General features: G+C 39.6%; 1 protein-coding gene across 14 annotated transcripts in view; it reads left to right on the forward strand.

Annotated features, from left to right (window-relative positions):
- dpr8 (defective proboscis extension response 8) overlaps positions 1 to 18,062 on the forward strand; it is a 195,872-nt gene that overhangs the window by 61,724 nt on the left and 116,086 nt on the right. For 7 of the 14 annotated variants that reach the window (XR_015273089.1, XM_086839139.1, XM_086839140.1 and 4 more), the window contains one exon: positions 3,499 to 3,552. The exons of 6 other annotated variants lie outside the window; for them this stretch is intronic. The gene's annotated coding sequence lies outside the window, so the exon portion shown is untranslated. Of the gene's footprint in view, positions 1 to 3,498; positions 3,553 to 11,448; positions 11,540 to 18,062 lie in introns of those variants that run through there. One more of the 14 variants, XM_086839138.1, reaches the window with a different exon arrangement.

Here is an 18,062-nt window from a genome sequence, read left to right on the forward strand (position 1 = left end):
AACTGTATTCAAGTGCCAGGGACGGGACTCTTGTGAAATGGCAATTACGAGCTGTTTCCGGTCACGGGGTCAGCAATCGGCGAGGACTCTTCAATTATGGTAATCATATGTTTTTCTTCTGGAATCTCTAGGAGTACAAGTTCCTTCTTGCAGCTTTCTGCATCGCTAGTTCGTGTCCTTGCACAAAAAGGAAACTAAATTCTTTTGTTCAACTTCCTCTTCGAGGTAAGCTGGCCCAAAAAATTGCTGCAGGATGCTTTCAGGCCTTTGGCAAGCCTCCACACAAATACACACACGTTCACGGTTCCTTTTCGGTAATGTCTTTACTTTTTGGAAATTGCTTTGCTATTAAAACAAAATAAACGATGCGCCGCGCAACTTATAAATTTTGTTTGAAAATCAAGTGAAATAAATGCACTGGCAGGGCAAAAAAAAAGGAAAGGAAATCTGGAAAAACAGTGGCGAAATCAAAGAAGGAAGCGAGGCGAAAACAAAAGCCCAAGACAAATACACCAAAAATATATATATAGTATCCTGAAAAAGGACGAGGGTTGGGGGCAATAAATTTAACTTTTAGCCGGTTGGACCATAAATAGCAATGCAATGGTGAAAAAAAGGATCCCTGGCTTCAGACTCCATTTTTAAGGGCCGCTTTTCGGCGGTTGCGACTTTTCACATTTTATGGCCAAGAGTCCAGTGGTCTGGGAAAACCTACACACACTCTTAAATGATGGCCAATTGTCTTGCTTGGTGTCAGCTAATAACTGAGAGAGCAGTTTCAAACAACCCATATATCAGAAGGCTTTTCCATTTGATTGCTGGAGGAAAATTGAGAGGCACACACATACATAGTGCTTGGCATTTGCTTTCTGAATTGAAAATGTGTCAAAGGTACCACCCCTCATTCCCTCCACTCCCACCACCTTGCAGCATTTTTCATTTTAATTTCCACATTAATTTTCAATTCAATTTCGCCGCTCATTGTCATCGATTGAAGGCAACAGCAGCAGCTTGCCCCGCCACCAAACTTGTCAGTGATGAATGCCTTGGCCCGGGGAAAAAGTTTCTCAATTATATCTGCTTCCCAATCTGATTTTTATTTATTGCATATTTTTCCCCCCATGTTTTTCCTCCACCCAGCTTTTAAGGCTGGCCTTTTAATAACTGAAAAAACTCGGATAATTTTGCCAGAAACTTTTTTTTGCACAGGCAAAAGCTAATTAGGGACGAGGGCGAGGACATTTCTCGTCCTTTTGATTTGTGCAAGTTTTTTTTTTAATAATTTATTAAGCCAAACCTGTCCTTGATGATACAGGACAGGCATCTCTCCTCAAAAGGTCAATAATGCTTGAAATTTTTTGTTAATTTTCGTATTTACCCGCGGTTCTTCTTGTTTTCTAATCAGACTTGCAACAAATAAAGTTGCTGCTTTTCTTTTTGTTTTTCTTTTTCGATTTAGAAGAAAATAAAGTTTCTAAATATATATATTATATACATATATATACTATATATATTTTCACCTATATCGTAGCCTGACCTCCAGAGAGAGAGAACCAAATTGATAGTCGACTTTTGCCTTGCACTCACAATGGCGGCAAAAGTTTTCATTATGCATGTGCGCCGGAAAACTTGTGCAAACAAAAGAGCGCTAGAGTGGGGGGAGGGAGCGGGGGCGGTAGCGGGGTCCAGAAGTTTTCCAGGCAAAGCTTTGGCATAATTAAAATGTTTATGCGTTTAATTGCAAATGAATTTGGGGCGAGAGCTGCTACACACACACACACGCAATGACAATTGGTGTATCAAATTTCCCCCACTTGCCAGGATGCGATTTCCCTTTTTCCGTATTAGGAAAAGGATAATTGGTTTTGGGGATCCGCTCAAATGGAAAATTGTCTTTAAAATTTAATCAAACCGCATCCAAAAGAGACCCCACCAAGTGGAGGCCAAGGCCTGTGTCAATTTATGCCTCGTCCCTGCTACTTATGACTGTGCCACACAAGCACCTTCTGAACCACAACGAGCAATGAGGTCCTGGAAGGGACAACTTAGTTAAGTGGCTTGCCACAGAACTTGGCCTGGCCGAGACATTAAACAGCTTGATTACCTGCAAATTTCCCAAATCAAATGCGAGGTAAGACCACACACAGTCTGTTTAAGGGCCAAGAGACATGTCAGCATTAGTCTTTGGTAACAGTTGGATCGAAAAAGAGATATATATCTTATAAAAATGTATATGCTCTATATAATTGTTAGATAATCCAAAGGCAGGGCAACAATTTATGGGACTTGAAATGGAAATTGTGCAGTTAAAACCAGATAGAAACTGGAGTAGATTAACGTGGCTTCCACTTGCTTAGCTGACATGGGCACATTGGGGTGTATAAAGCTCAGCTTGCTTTAAAAAATCTCTGCTCAGATGTTTATATAAATGATTTTTTTTTGCGAGTTGGTAACCAATAATTAATTCAGCAGCAGCAGCAGCAGCAGCAAAATCTAATTTTTTTTGCCTAGACCTGAGGACAACTCCCTTTTCCCAGGAGGAGTCGCTTCTGCTCACTTACTTGCTGCTTTACATTTGAATAGCTCGGCAAAGTCTCCAATCAGTCTTGCCTTGAGACATTCTTCTAGTTCATTTAATGCAATTTGCTGTCATCGTCACCCAATGAACTTTTGTAGGTCCCCCAGCTTTTACTCCTCCTTGTGCTGTCCCCACGATAGCATCTGTATTGTCCTGCCCTGCTCCCAGGTGGGTCTATCCCATTCCACTCTCGGTGGCTGTCTTATAAGACCCCTGTTATCTTTCAGCTGCAACAAGCCAAAACAACCAAATAAGCAAACCACCAGACACAGAACGCCAGATACAGATATATATATTTGGTTGTTTCTTGTAAGCTTGGCCAAGTGTATTGTGTATGTATGCTTGTCCTGTGTCCTGTGCTCGCAAGGACGAAAACACCTGCCCCTGATGAAAGGAAACCAGAGAAGAGGCTAGAAAAGGAAAAAGTGTTGCGACCAGCAATACCCTGGATAACTTCACTTAAGAGAATATAGATCCTGTAATAGAATATCCTTTAAGTTAAACTTTTATTTAATCTAGAGCCCAATATACCCTTAATGTTTTAGTAACCCTGAGTTCGAACAAGATAAAGCAAACGTCTTGAAATGACTTCATCCCCGGGGACTTTTCGACAGCGCCAAAAAATTTGTTTACGCTTTTTGTTTGCCACTGTTTTTAATGGAGGACCAAGACAAGGACGAAGGACGAAGGACCTGGGTGAAAGAATAATTATATATTCCTGGTCTGACGAGAGACGAAAAGCTCTCGCCATATCCATACCGATGGCTAAACAAATAGAATATGGAAATATCATTTAAAATGCGCTTAATGGGCGATGGCACCCCAAAATTAGTTTATTCTTTTTTTTGTTAGTTTGGATAGCTGGAAAAGCTAATATGGCAAATATTTGATGTCGGTTTTCTGTTCTCCCTTTTTTGCAGGTGAAAAGCGCGAGCAAGAAGCCCAAAGAAGGTGCAGCCAGAATTAACACAAAGGTAAATTTGCCCTCGAAACTTTTGGGTTGCCAGGGTGGTTGGGTGGCTCAGTGGCTCAGTGGTGTGGCCACACTAAGCACACTGAGCACTCAAGGCCCCCACAAAACTGTCATGCACTTCAGCGATGATCCAGCTAAGCCACTTATTTTAGTTTTAGGCCAAGTTGGGCTACAAAACAAAAAAAAAAGAGCTAAATGCAAGTCGAAAATGCAATACCCTTTGAAAGCTTAGAATTTCAAATAATAAAACTGAATTTTGTATAAATTTATATAGATTATATATTAGTCTAAATATCAAAACATTATTTAATGATGGAATATAAGTAGCAAAAGTACTTCAAGTACTTTGCAAGAGTACATTTTTTTTAGATATATATATATTTTATATATTCGAAAAGGCTCTCCACTCAGGTTTCTCAGGTTCATCCTCCGGCACCCGTATCCTTTATTCCTGCACACTATCTCTAGTCAGTCAGTAGTCAGGGATTCAGACGCTTAACGAGCTACACTTCGCGATGGTGGAAAAAAACAGAAAAACTACTACTACTACTTTTCCGCTTGCCCTTTCGTCCTTTTCCTCACGTTCCCTTCCCGGCAGTTTCCCCGCTTATACCTTCTGTGTATGCTAAGTGAAATTTAATGCTGTGGAAAATTGTAAGATTTCAGGACTAATATTTATTTTAATATTTTTATGCTGAGCACTGAGCTGGGAAAAGAAACTTCTCTGGTTGCCATGTCCTTGGGGCCTGAGCAATAATTTAATTTGCAATTTTCCATTTGCTGACCTGAAATTAACACACAGACAGAGACACACTCATGTGGCGCCCAAATATGAAATTAGTTTTTCGGTTAGTTTCCATTGTTGTTCGAGGACTCGAAATCCAAAATTGCGAAATGATATTACCACAATATTACAGCTAGTTTTTCATTATTGCCCAAGTGGCTGGGGGCACGTGTGAAAGACATAAAATACACAAACATAAATGCTCAAATGATCGCGATGTGCAAAAGCGCCCTGCAAATTTAAACAAACAGCCAAACGTTTTCCCTCCATTTCCAGGCTTTTCCAAATTGGGTTTCCTTCTCTCTCTCTCCAAACCATTCGCTTATGAAATTCTGGCCGGCAAATGGAGAGATGGCTAATGGCCCGTGGAAACGTGCCTGACTGCGTTGATTTGATGGGAACGAGAGGCTGGGCTGGGCTTCGGTTATATAGATTTTCTAACCAAGCCAAACAGATTCTATCTCATTTTTGGTCCTTAGTTCTAGCCAAAATGTTGCATACTTTCTTGCAAATCACCTTCCTTCAACAAGTCAGTAAAAAAAAAATGCTAAAAATCCAACTTCCACACTAAGAAAAATTCCATTAAGCCTGGCACTCTCATCGGATTCATTAGGGGCCAAAAAGGGGCACAATAGCCAGTGCCCCATGCCACTTCCATATTGCTCTGTGGCGCAAATTGCAAGGTGCATGATGCATTTTATGTACATATGCATTACGTATACGACGTGTAGTCGCGATGCAATCACGCCGAAAATTCGTTTCCATATATTACACAAACACACAGAGACACGCGATGTAGGCATACACTCAAAGAAATATAGTATATAACTTGAATAAATTCTTGAAGATTATTTAAAGGGGTTATAGTTGCATTTATATGCAAGTGTAGCTTAGTGAACAGCAGCAGAAGAGGCCTTAAATCAGTTAATTTAAACTGGAAAATACCATAAAGGTTTTGGGTGAATGTTTTATCTAGGATAAAAAAGCTGAAAGAATGCTTTGTATAATATAAGAAAGCCTGAAGGATGCTCCGTCTAGGATTAGAAATCCGAAAGGTTGTTCGGTCTAAGATTAGAAATCGGAAAGGATACTCTGTCTAGGATTAGAAATCTAAATGGATGCTCTGTCTAAAATATTGCAGTTGAAAGGAAGTTCTGTCTATTATTTCCAAACTACAAGGCTAATGATTTTGTTACAAAATAAATGTTGAAGCAAGTAATCTTTAGTAGTCTTTTCTCCAGGCTGAATTTCAAATCCTATACCTAAAAGAGCTTAACGAAATCTAGGTTAATATTATTAGTAGAAAAATAAAGGATATTAGTTATAAAGTCTTGTAAAAATAAATACCAAGAAGAAGTGAAGATTTCAAAGCAGCAACTAACTATAAAGTTATAATAAACCCACTTAAATCACAGATAACAAACGCAGAAATAGGTACATAATTTCTCCCAGTGCAGGCCTTAGTGCACACACACACCCCCAAATATATATACAAAGGCTGTGGGAGTGGGCATTGCACCAAAAGGAGGAGGGTTAAAATGCTTTTGATTGTTTGGCCCTGGCAGTTATTTATATTTGTATTGACTGCATTTTTGGTTTATGTTACAGGGAAGTAAGCGTGTGTGTTAGTGTGTGTGTTAGTGTGTGTGTGTGAGTGTATGTGTGAGTGTTGGTGTTGGTTAACAGGCAGGACCTTGGAAAGGAGGTGTTCTTTTTGGGTGGGGGAGGGTTGTTGCCAAAACCCACTACCACTCAATTTCGTTGGCCATAAAAGTGTCTCCATCCTCACTCCAGGAAATCCCGCCTTCGCTGCTCCCGTTTCTTTCTGTCCATCCTTTTGGGTAGTTTGCTTTTTTCTTTCTCTCAGTGTAAAATGCTGGAAATGCCAATTTTTGTTGCTATTTGTGTTGTGAGAGTGTGTGTGCCTGCATTTGCCTGCTGCTCGTTTTGGTTGAGTTTATAACATTTTGCTCTGCTGTTGTTATTCGGTTTTTGGGCAAATTGGTTTACAGGCCGTCAGAGGCTATAACAAAAGGCCTGTGAAAAAAAAGGGGGTTAGAGTTGGTGAGTTGGTGTTGTCCAGGGTTCTTGTGTGGGGTCCATCCTTGTTCGCCACTACCCACAGCCTGGTGGAGCGGCAAACTTGGGTGTAGAGTCTTTTGGTGTCGCTTCTTCTTGGTGGGTCAACTTAGGGGTAGAGTCCTTTGGTGTCGCTTCTTCTTGGTGGGTCAACTTGCGCCAGGGTATCAGCATTTTACACTCTCCATCCTTGAAGGATCCTGCAGTATTGGAGCGTTCTGGTTCTGTAGCAATATCGGGAATAAAGGCCTGTGCAAAAAAAAAAAAGGGGGTTAGAGTTGGTGTTGTCCAGGGTCCTTGTGTTGGGTCCATCCTTGTTCGCCACTACCCACTGCCTGGTGGAGCGGCAAACTTGGGTGTAGAGTCTTTTGGTGTCGCTTCTTCATTTACACTCTCCATCCTTCAAGGTTCCTGCATTATCTGATTGTTTTGGTTCTGTAGCACTATCGGGAATATATGGCAAAGGGATTGCCTCCTGTTTTTTTGTAGCAATATCGGGAATATATGGCAAAGGGATTGCCTCCTGTTTTTTTGTAGCAATATCGGGAATTAATGGCAAAGGGATTGCCTTCTGTTTTTTTGTAGCAATATCGGGAATATATGGCAAAGGGATCGCCTCCTGTTTTTTTGTAGCAATATCGGGAATATATGGCAAAGGGATTGCCTTCTGTTTTTTTGTAGTAATATCGGGAATATATGGCAAAGGGATTGCCTTCTGTTTTTTTGTAGCAATATCGGGAATATATGGCAAAGGGATTGCCTTCTGTTCTTTTGTAGCAATATCGGGAATATATGGCAAAGGGATCGCCTTCTGTTCTTTTGTAGCAAAATCGGGAATATATGGCAAAGGGATCGCCTCCTGTTTTTTTGTAGCAATATCGGGAATTAATGGCAAAGGGATTGCCTTCTGTTCTTTTGTAGCAATATCGGGAATATATGGCAAAGGGATTGCCTCCTGTTTTTTTGTAGCAATATCGGGAATATATGGCAAAGGGATTGCCTCCTGTTTTTTTGTAGCAATATCGGGAATTAATGGCAAAGGGATTGCCTTCTGTTTTTTTGTAGCAATATCGGGAATATATGGCAAAGGGATCGCCTCCTGTTTTTTTGTAGCAATATCGGGAATATATGGCAAAGGGATTGCCTTCTGTTTTTTTGTAGTAATATCGGGAATATATGGCAAAGGGATTGCCTTCTGTTCTTTTGTAGCAATATCGGGAATATATGGCAAAGGGATCGCCTTCTGTTCTTTTGTAGCAATATCGGGAATATATGGCAAAGGGATCGCCTTCTGTTCTTTTATTTTTGATTGGGACTTCTCTTCTTCATCGGTCTTGGTCTTCTCCGTGATCTTAAGTTGTGCAGGTACCATGGCGTTGTTTAAACTAGGGTCCATATCATGTACTTGTTTCTCCGCCTTCTTTTTATAGGTTTCATCCACTTCGATAGTAACAATTTGAACTATCTTTTTTTGAACTAAGACTTTCCGTTTGTGACTTACCACCGGATTTGGATTGGCAGACTGGTTGGTTTTTGGCTGAGATACCATCTTTTCATCACGCTTCTGGGGAGCAAATTGATTCTTCTTTAAGGGGGCGTGAGCCTGTGTTTGTGGTTTTGTAATAGTTTTTGGGATAGATTTAAGCGAATCCTTCTGTTTTGGCTGCAACTCTTCCATTTTTGGTTGGGACTTCTCATCCTTATGGGTTTCGGACTTCTTCTTATTTACCTTTGGTTCGGCGCTGATGACATTTTTGGAGGTGCTTGGTTTTGGTTCTTCATCATTTTCATTCTCCACATTACATTTGACCTTTTTGGGATTTGGATCCACCGGATATGGATTGACACGCTGGACAAATTTTTGCTGAGATACCATCTCTTTATCATGCTTCTGGGGAACAAACTGCTTCATTTTTGAGGCTACGAAAGCTTGTATTTGTGGTTTTGTAACAGTTTTTGGGATAGATTTAAGCGAATCCTTCTGTTTTGGCTGCAACTCTTCCATTTTTGGTTGGGACTTCTCATCCTTATGGGTTTCGGACTTCTTCTTATTTACCTTTGGTTCGGCGCTGATGACATTTTTGGAGGTGCTTGGTTTTGGTTCTTCATCATTTTCATTCTCCACATTACATTTGACCTTTTTGGGATTTGGATCCACCGGATATGGATTGACACGCTGGACAAATTTTTGCTGAGATACCATCTCTTTATCATGCTTCTGGGGAACAAACTGCTTCATTTTTGAGGCTACGAAAGCTTGTATTTGTGGTTTTGTAACAGTTTTTTGGATAGATTTAAGCGAATCCTTCTGTTTTGGCTGCAACTCTTCCATTTTTGGTTGGGACTTCTCATCCTTACGGGTTTCGGACTTCTTCTTATTTACCTTTGGTTCTGCGCTGATGACATTTTTAGAGGTGCTCGGTTTTGGTTCTTCATCATTTTCATTCTCTACATTGCGTTTGACCTTTTTGGTAATGGCCTCGGAGGACATTGACTTCTTCCGTTTTAAAACCTTTTCTGGCCCTTCCTTGGCAGCAGTACTCATCTGCTTGATCTTGACCTCTTCCTGCGGGGAATCGCACATTTTCTTCGCCGACTTTTTCTTTGACAGTTCGTCAGTTTTAGATTTGCGTTTTAATGCCAGTTTAGAAGTGGATGGCATTGGGTTTTCCTGCTCATCCTGCGGCTGTTCTACTTCAGGATGTTTAATGGTATTCTTTTTCTTCTTAGGTTTCTCCTTTTGTCCTTCCTGGGCCTCAAGATTCTCGCCTTGGTTTTTAGTCATGAAATGCTCCCATTCTTTACTACATATGATTTTGGGATGCGATTTTAAGCAGTCCCAAAGTTGCTTGCGTTTCGATTCGGGAAGATTTTCAAGTTCTTTGATACTGTCAAAGACCTCGTGCAGCATATTCTCAAATTCTGCACACTGCTTTTCTAAAGATTTAATGCGAGTGTACATTTCAATCTTTTCCATGTCACGCATACCCAGGGGAAATTTCCCGCCCTTATAGGTCTCAAATATGTTCATAAGTTTGCCCAAACTTCTGTACCGGCTTCTGGTCAAGTTATTGGTATTAATCAGAGTCTTAAGCTCATTAATTATAAAATCCGGATCAATGGGCAACACAGGGATCAGGACGTCCACAATACCCGCCTTTGGATCACGAGAAATGGTCGGCGGAGTCATCGGATAGTTGAAACTCTTCCAGGCATTATATTTTACGCTATATTCCCGTCCCAATTCGCTCTGATATAGCAAGTAATGAAGCACTTTTGAGCGACTCTGGGCCATCAGTTGGAGATCGCTCTGCTTCACCAGATAGCTAATGAAGGGACGCAAAAAGATATTCACCTGTTCGGCAGTAATTTCGCCATCGGCCACCTTGCCCAGTTCAATGAAAAATATATTCAGATAGTGCATAGAGAGGCCACGACTCTTGATCTGTTTAGAAAACACAGACTTTTGAATGCCCTTGTTAAAGGTCTTTATCAACTTCACTGACCAATTATTCTGCTTGAGCAGCAGCAGGATGTGATGCAACATTTGACGGACGAGGATAAGGAACTTATCCATGAGCCACTGTTCAGGACCAAATATATCCTCAGCCATGGTGCTCATGAATGCACTAAAAAAGGCCAGGCTGTAGGACGTTTTACCGCCAAAGTTGTCCACCATTTTGGCCAGACGCTGGGCCAGTTCTTGCTGGCCAATTGGATTTTCACACATCGAAACGGTTGTACACAAAGCCCTCCAAATGCGTACAAAGTCCTCTTTGGTGACGCTGGTCTTCATCTTGAACCACTTGGCCAACTTGCAAACCTGCAAATTGCGCTTACTCTCATCCGTACAGGACAGACGTCGAATGATCTTCGCCTCCAGTTTGTCGAGCTTCGGCTCCTTGGACTCTTCTGTTACATTTGCCTTGGGTTCTTCGGGTTCTTCCTTTTCGATTGCCTTGGCACGGCGCTTGGATGGTTTCTTTTTCTCTGACATTTTTTCAATTTATTCAGCTCTCAACTCGGTGAACTTGTGAAAAGATTTGTGAACAAATTTTGCAACCTCACGTGTTCGAAATTAGCGTGACCAGACCTTGGTCGTAAAAGCATATTGTTTGTCACTAAAAAATATACTAAATTGTGTCCGATAAATAATATTTTTACCAGCAGGTATTCATTTTCACAAAATTCTTTCAGATGGCGAAACGAACAAGTTGTGAAAATGAAAAGGAGAATCCTACATCAATTTGGTTCTTGTTTGTAAGGGGGAAAAATGTATTACTTATGGGTTTAGTCATGTTTGTTCCACACCGTTGTTAAATTAAATTATCACGAATTTATTGATTAAAAAATTCGTTTATGACCCAGCTTAAAATACACATAAAATAAATATATGAGCATTAATATATCTCTATATAGATATATTCTGGAATAATAATAACAATTTTAAATGATGAAATCGCAGTGGAAAAATAATTGAGACCTCGAAATATAACCTACATTTAAGTTAATAAATGCTAATTAGCGATTTTAGCTTTTACTTTCATTTGAAACAAAAAATTGACTGCATAAAAGCAATTTAAAAACCATTTTTACGATTAAAAACAAGCAAGAAATCTTGTCGACTAGTAAAATATATGTTGTAAACATTCCGATAACAAAACTGTTGCAAATATTTTGTAAAAACCGGAGAACCAAAATACGACATCGTACAATTTCACCCAAAACAAACCCTTTTTTATGTTCATAATGTTCTCATTTTCTTTTCTAATGTTCATAAGCAAGTAATAAGGTAAACAAAATAACATACTAAATTCCCGAAAAGTAAGCTTTTATCGATAACTGCATTTATGCATTTCTTTGCATTTTCGCATTATTGTTCCAATTTCATTGTTTTTAAATTGAAAGAATTATCAACCAAGGTGGAAATTGTAGGAACTGGCACAATCGGAAAATTAACTTTTATTATACATTTATAAATGCATTTAATGTATTTCTATATATTATCAATTCGGATTGTACCAAGGATACTTAACTTACTTAATTTAAGTGAAATGTTAAGTTCTTATCTTTATAAACTCAATCGTTTATAAATGTCTTGGAGCTTTTTGGAGGCATAATGCAGGTACATATGTACATACATACAAATGTATGTATACGTATACATAGTGAAAATCTAATGCTTTTTTGCCAATTTTTCACAGTTCATACTTGTAATATTTTTCTTAAAGACTCATCATTTTATTAAATAACTAAGTAAGTATTAATGCCAGTTGCTTTAATGTTGAAGGAGTTCTAACGAGAAATGTAACAAATTCTTGAAATTCCACAAAAAAAGCTTTGACATCAGAGGAAAAGGGATAAACAAACAAAACACACAATGTCAAGGAACAATGGCAGATGGGTAAATGTGGGGAAAATTGGAGGGAAAATAGGAAGAACCGCGGCAAATTGGAAAAAAGTCAAAATCGAAAGATATATTTGTACATACATACATACATATGAATGTCAATGGGAAAGTGGCTCTGTGGCTCTGCGGCTGTGTGTGTGGGTGTGTGTGGGAATGCTTCCAAATGACAAACATTTCAATTAAATTCCAATTTGAATAAATTCCTAGCAACCAAAACAAACTCCGTCGTCTTCCGCAAAAAAGAAGTCCAAATGAAATAAAATGAGGGAAAAGCGAACGGAATGTAACAAGCAGAAAATTACATCAGCGACTGTCCGAAAGTCGAAGGAAAATGCCAGAAACAGAAACGCCAGGGAAGGACATCACAGGACTCTTCCTCCGGGGGGAGGGGGCTAACAGTCGGGGGGCTATATATATGTACATGTAGCTGAGGGAAAACGCACCAGCATCAGAAACTAATTAAGAGAATTGCAATTGACAATGAGACGAGACAGGAGCCAGAGTCCTGTCGCATAATGAGCTCCGGATCCGGGGTTTCGGGGTTCCGGGTTCCGAGTTACGGGTTTCGAGATTCGGGAGGAGCTGCAGCCATGACTTAGAGGAAAATGGGGATATAAAAGGAAATCGAAAATTGTTAATTTTCCATTAATCGGAAAAGTGGATTGAAGTGAGGAATCGGTTAACTCTTTAAACCGATCAGCAAACACACCAGGCAAAGCTTTCTAGATTAATTCCGGGAATATTACTTCCTTTAGAGTAGATGTAGGAAAAGCTAAAACTTTAATATATATACCTACTCTTTGATCAAAGGACTTTGTCATATTATAATTCCCCTCAAAAAGATTCCTAGGAAAGTGAGTTTATATTCAAAAAGATGTCTGTCTGCTCGATCCTTTCACTAAGCTGATATGCCTCACATTGTCGCCTGGCATAAATACCATAAAAAAGCCACTGGAGCGGTGAAGTAAAGAGAGATAGATATACATTTGCGCGAGTTGGAAAGAGATGGCTAGGTAAATAGAGAAAGAGACAGGAGACCCTTCTATCGACCTCAATTCGGGGGGCTACGGCTCCGACTTCAAATGAAATTGTAATTTTATACAGTGGCAATCGCTGCCACAGCCACAGCCAAGTCGAGATGTTCAGGGAAAGACGAGCCGACGGGCGGGAAAACTTGCGGAAAAATGGGGAGGTATTGTAGGGGCTTTAGGGTAGGGTAGTTGGGGGGCGTGGCAACACCAACCGACCGACCTACGTGCTCCTCCCTCTCCATCTCTTTTGGTACGTGACAGGCGAAATCTTATATTTCCTATTTCTACCTTTAATTCTGGAGGTCTCTCTCACTCACTCTCTTTACACCGCCACCTTCTCTGATGACCACAATTTGTAGTCATTGAGTGTACCTGAAAAACCAGATTTCTCACACAAGGAGAAATGAGGAAAAATCCTTGGGCAAGCCAAGGTAGAGAAATTGAGAGCGAGGAGCGAAAACGAAAACGAAAACGAGCCACTTGTGTTGTTCACTTAAATAGTTGCAAGTTAATTAAGTTAAAATATGGCCAAGAACAAGAAGGGAGCTATAGATAGAGACAGGCAGAGAGAGAGAGAGAAAGAGAGAGGGAGAAAGAGATAGTGAGAAAGAGATATATAGAGAAAGAGCGTGCCTATTAAAGGAAAAGTGCACAACTTGAGCGACAAACTCAGTTACAGTTGATGCTCATGGCAACGGGGCGTATGTGTGCTATGCGGAGATGTCCTTCTTCGTTGACTAATAGCCAAGATGTATTTAAGCAGGACACATTTCATAGCTACAGGACTTGTTCCCTTTTTTTTTTTTGTACATATACATGTGTGTGAGTGTGGCCTGCATTAGACAAATCATAAGGCGTAAACTAAAGATGATTGAAATGGAGAAGACTCGAAACTTGGAGAAGGAGCAGGACCTGACCTGGGAACCCATTAAGTTGAGGGGTAGCAAAGGCCAAACTTTTGACGCCAGAGACACAAGTGCCTGAGTTATCTCAGAAGCAATTATTTTATCAAGGACTCAAGGATGTAGCACAAAAAAAAGAAAAGAAAAGAAAAGAAAGACAAGACCTCTCTTAGGAATAATCCATTGTACTTAGTCAGGTGTCTCTTTGGAGAATCGCGTTTCTTATTGAATATGATTAATTGATTGATTGGTCAGGATTCATGATTTGAGTGCATAATTAAGGCAAATACTTACAGTTGAGCTTAGGTATTATTTAACACAAATAATCTATATAAAGTTGAATTCAATACAACTTCTCTTTTATTATAAAAAAAGAAACCTCTGAACAAAGTTCATTTTTATTTCTTGCTGCTTTATAATTAGAATTTCTAGTAATCAATCTTTTAGCAAGTGTATTGAAAGGTGTAGCAAGGTAGAGTCCTGTTTTATATTGATTAAAAAATAATATGGAGAAATATGCGGTGAGGTGAAACTTTAGGTGAAGGAAAAGGACTAACTTGATGGCGAACGTTGGCTTTCATTCCATATTTATTGAACTGAAACTTTCACCTGTAATGAGACACCTAATGCCGCCCTGTTTCGCTGTTTTCTAATTAGTTTTTAATACATTTTCCACACACATACACACATATAGAAGAGAACATCGCTCACATGCGATACAAGCCGCTTACAGGGGATCAAACCCACTCAATGACTAATTAGCATACATTCGAAACAAAAAGGTATAGAATATTAGAGAAAAAATATATTTTTTATGAGAATATATCATTAAAATAAATTCTTGTTGAATTTATTATATTCCCAAGCTTGTTTCTTATAAATTCCTATGCTCTTTGACTTGATATATGAATTTATGCTGAAAGTTTGTATATTATTTTTTGCTGTGCATTTCTAGAGCTTCACTTGAGTCCTCTGTGACCATAAATAATGGCAAATGTTATATATTTTATGTAGACTTTGCGAATTAATACTAATTTATATTTGCTGCTGAACTGGCCACGAGCTTTGCTTTACTTTTGCTTTTCCCGCTCCTCCCAGAATTTCCATGGCATGTCGGAAAAGTTTTTCGCCTTTTGTTGCTGTTTTATTTCTGTCTCTGCCTTTTTTTGAAACTGAACGCAAAAAAACAACAACGTTTGCCATTTCGACAGCCGTTTGATGGTAGCATTGCCCCCAGTTTTGGATTCGGATTCGGATTCTGATTCTGATTCTGAATCAGAGTTCTGCTGCGGTTAGCACTTTTCCCCCTCTGCTCTCGTTTTAGTTGTTGTTTTGAGCCGCCATTGCGTGACAGCCATTTGTGTCACCCCTCACCCTGGCCCCTGACCCCAAAGCACTCCACACTCACCCCTCCCTCTCAATCCCTCCTCCTTCCACCCGAAAATTCTTGAGACTCTGAGTGCCTGAATGACAGACAGGAGGACAGACTGACTGACTGACAGCGAAATCATTGAAATGTCACTTGTGCTGTCACTTTTGCCGGGTGCCTGCCTTGCGGTGGTATCGTTTGGGTGCTGTCACACACTGAAAAATAAATTATACCAGTCAAGGCAAGCATCCTCCCTATATATATATATATATATATATATATATATATATGGTGAGCTTAATTTAGGAGGATTACAGCCATAAGGAAGGAGGAGCAGGATTTATATTCAATCTAAAGTACATGTTCCCATATATTACCCAAGAAGTAGCTTGTTTTCCTTAGTGTACGCGTGTGGTTTTGCCACATATATTCAATTTTAGCAGGAAAAAAGATTTCCCCTCTCCACCGGAAGTCAGTCACTTAATACTCTTTAATTGAGATGCCTTTTTAAAAACCAGAAAATAACTAAATTTCAAATACTGTGAGGAAAATGCCTTAGGAAGAGTGGAACAAGTGAAATATTCAACATTTTTATACCCTTGCAGGGAATTATAATTTCAGTCAGAAGTTTGCAACGCAGTCAAGGAGACATTTCCGAATATATAAAATATATATTTTCTTGATTAAGATAAAAAGCGAGTCGATCTAGCCATGTCCGTCTGTCCGTCTGTCCGTTTCTACGCCAACTAGTCACTCAGTTTTAAAGCTATCTAAATGCAACTTTGTAGTTAGTCTTCTATACAATCGCACTCGAATATATGTCGGAACGGGACGAATCGGACGACTATATCTTATAGCTGCCATAGGAATGATCGTATAATTTTTATAAAAAAATTTATAACAATTTCAGTTTTCAATTTGAGATATAGCCATTTTATTTTACAATTCTGTGTCAAATTTAATGAAAATCGGACGACTGTATCATATAGCTGCCATACAAAAGGTCTTTAGATATAGAGGAAATTTGGAATTGGGAATTGTAAATATAATATGAACAGATAAATAAAATGAAGGCAGGCATTACTTCATTGTTTTTTTAATATAAATATATATTTAAGTTTTATTGTTTTGATTCCTAGTCATCGAAATTCTATCTGCTAGGGTATAAAAACTTCCTTTCTTGTTTTAAACTAAAAGCTGTAGAGGTAGAGTAAATATAAGAGGTTTATTAACCTACTGTGCCTATGCTGGCACAGTCACACATAAAGTCATAGGTGAAAAAAATTGGAAACACTCATAGATTAGTTCTGGGTTTTGCGTCTAAGTGAGTGATAAGTCCGGCACTTGGACTGGGAATCCCCAGCAGCGATGTGCATGCATGTCCCATGTCTTTGCGGCTTTTTCTTCTACTACTACACACACACACACACACACACACACATGCACACAACTACAACTACAAATACATACATATATACAACCAGGGGCTAGCACCTGGCACTTTCTTTCGCACTATGGCGCGGCGCTAAAAGCATTCCCTGTCATGACTGCCCCTAAAAGCATGCTGCATAATTCCGGTTGCTCCTGGCCAGGACCCATGGAAATGCAATACGTGCCCGTAGGTAAATGTGCACCCAAAAAAAAAACTCTGACGCTGTGGCGCTGTGGAAAATATTGCCTGTCAAACATACATATATCGTTGGCTTAATTCATGCGTGGCCACTCTCCCCAGGTCCTAAATCAAACTCAAACATTTTCCATCCCTCATCCAGGGTCCTTTTCCTCTGAATCCTGTATCCCATCTCAATCTCGCGGCATATGTGGGGGGTGCCGAGCGTGCGTGCCAAACGGTGGCCCAAGCCCCAAAAATCGGCGCATCCATAAGCCATTTGATGTGGCACGTGAGTCAGCTTATGAAGATCCAACAAATTTTCTATACAGGAAATAAACTGGAATCTTTGATACATTCACGACTGCAGAAATGCCCTTACCCCAAAATACCATATATTATTTTTTGGGTAAAGAAAAAGGCAAAGGACATATGCCGCATTGGCATGCCAGAAGGTATTCGCTTTACAAAAAAATTTTCATCATTTTCAGGTCACACATCAGAAAGCACAAAATATGCACAGCAAGAAAAAGTTGCTGGGTCATTAAGTAGAGTATAATTTACTCTGTGTTTTGCATTTTTGAAGAAAATGATTTTATACTTTTTTTTTATTTATAAACTTTATGGAGTTTATATTTGTTGAAGCTTGTTTTGTGGTAATTTCTTTACTCTTGTTTAGATTTAATATTTAATAGTAATTTTATATTTCCTATACATTTTCTCTAACCCATTTCCTACCTTAAAGACTTAACCCCTCGATACTTAGATCGTGTTCGAGATTTGTATTTATTATTCCACTTTGTGCGGGTTAAATCAAATTTGCATATAGGACGTCGACTCCAGGACTCGCCAAACACTTTTGAAAAACCCCAGCCATACGACTTGATGAAAGACTAAGAGCTGCCGCATATTATAATCAATGGCGGTGGGGTTGGAGCTGGAACCACCTTTTCCGCTTTTCCGCTCTTTCCCCACTCTCCCACTCAGGGTGTATGTGTGTGCTGTGAATTGAGGTTTTCACTTCAAATTGGTTTGGTTTAGTTTGCTGAATGGATTTCGGTTAGCGCGCCAAGTGCTGTGGTGCCCAAGAAGATGTTTTATGCCACCAGACCCACCAGTTTTGGGGTCTGGGATATATCTCTCTCATCGAGGGTTTTGCCTTGTGCGTGTGCGTGTGTGTGTGTTTTAATCATTTCACGTGGCAAGCAGGCTCAAGGACACCAAGAGGAAACGTCCCAATCAGTTGCTGCTAGTCAATCAGGGGAAAAGGCGGCCTAAAAGCCAGCAAACGAACTTAAATCAAGTTTTAGCACAAGTTTTCCACTCT

Source organism: Drosophila serrata, unplaced genomic scaffold (genome assembly GCF_035046125.1).
Source record: "Drosophila serrata isolate PLE 108 unplaced genomic scaffold, ASM3504612v1 contig_362, whole genome shotgun sequence".
Classification (NCBI taxonomy): Eukaryota; Metazoa; Arthropoda; class Insecta; order Diptera; family Drosophilidae; genus Drosophila; species Drosophila serrata.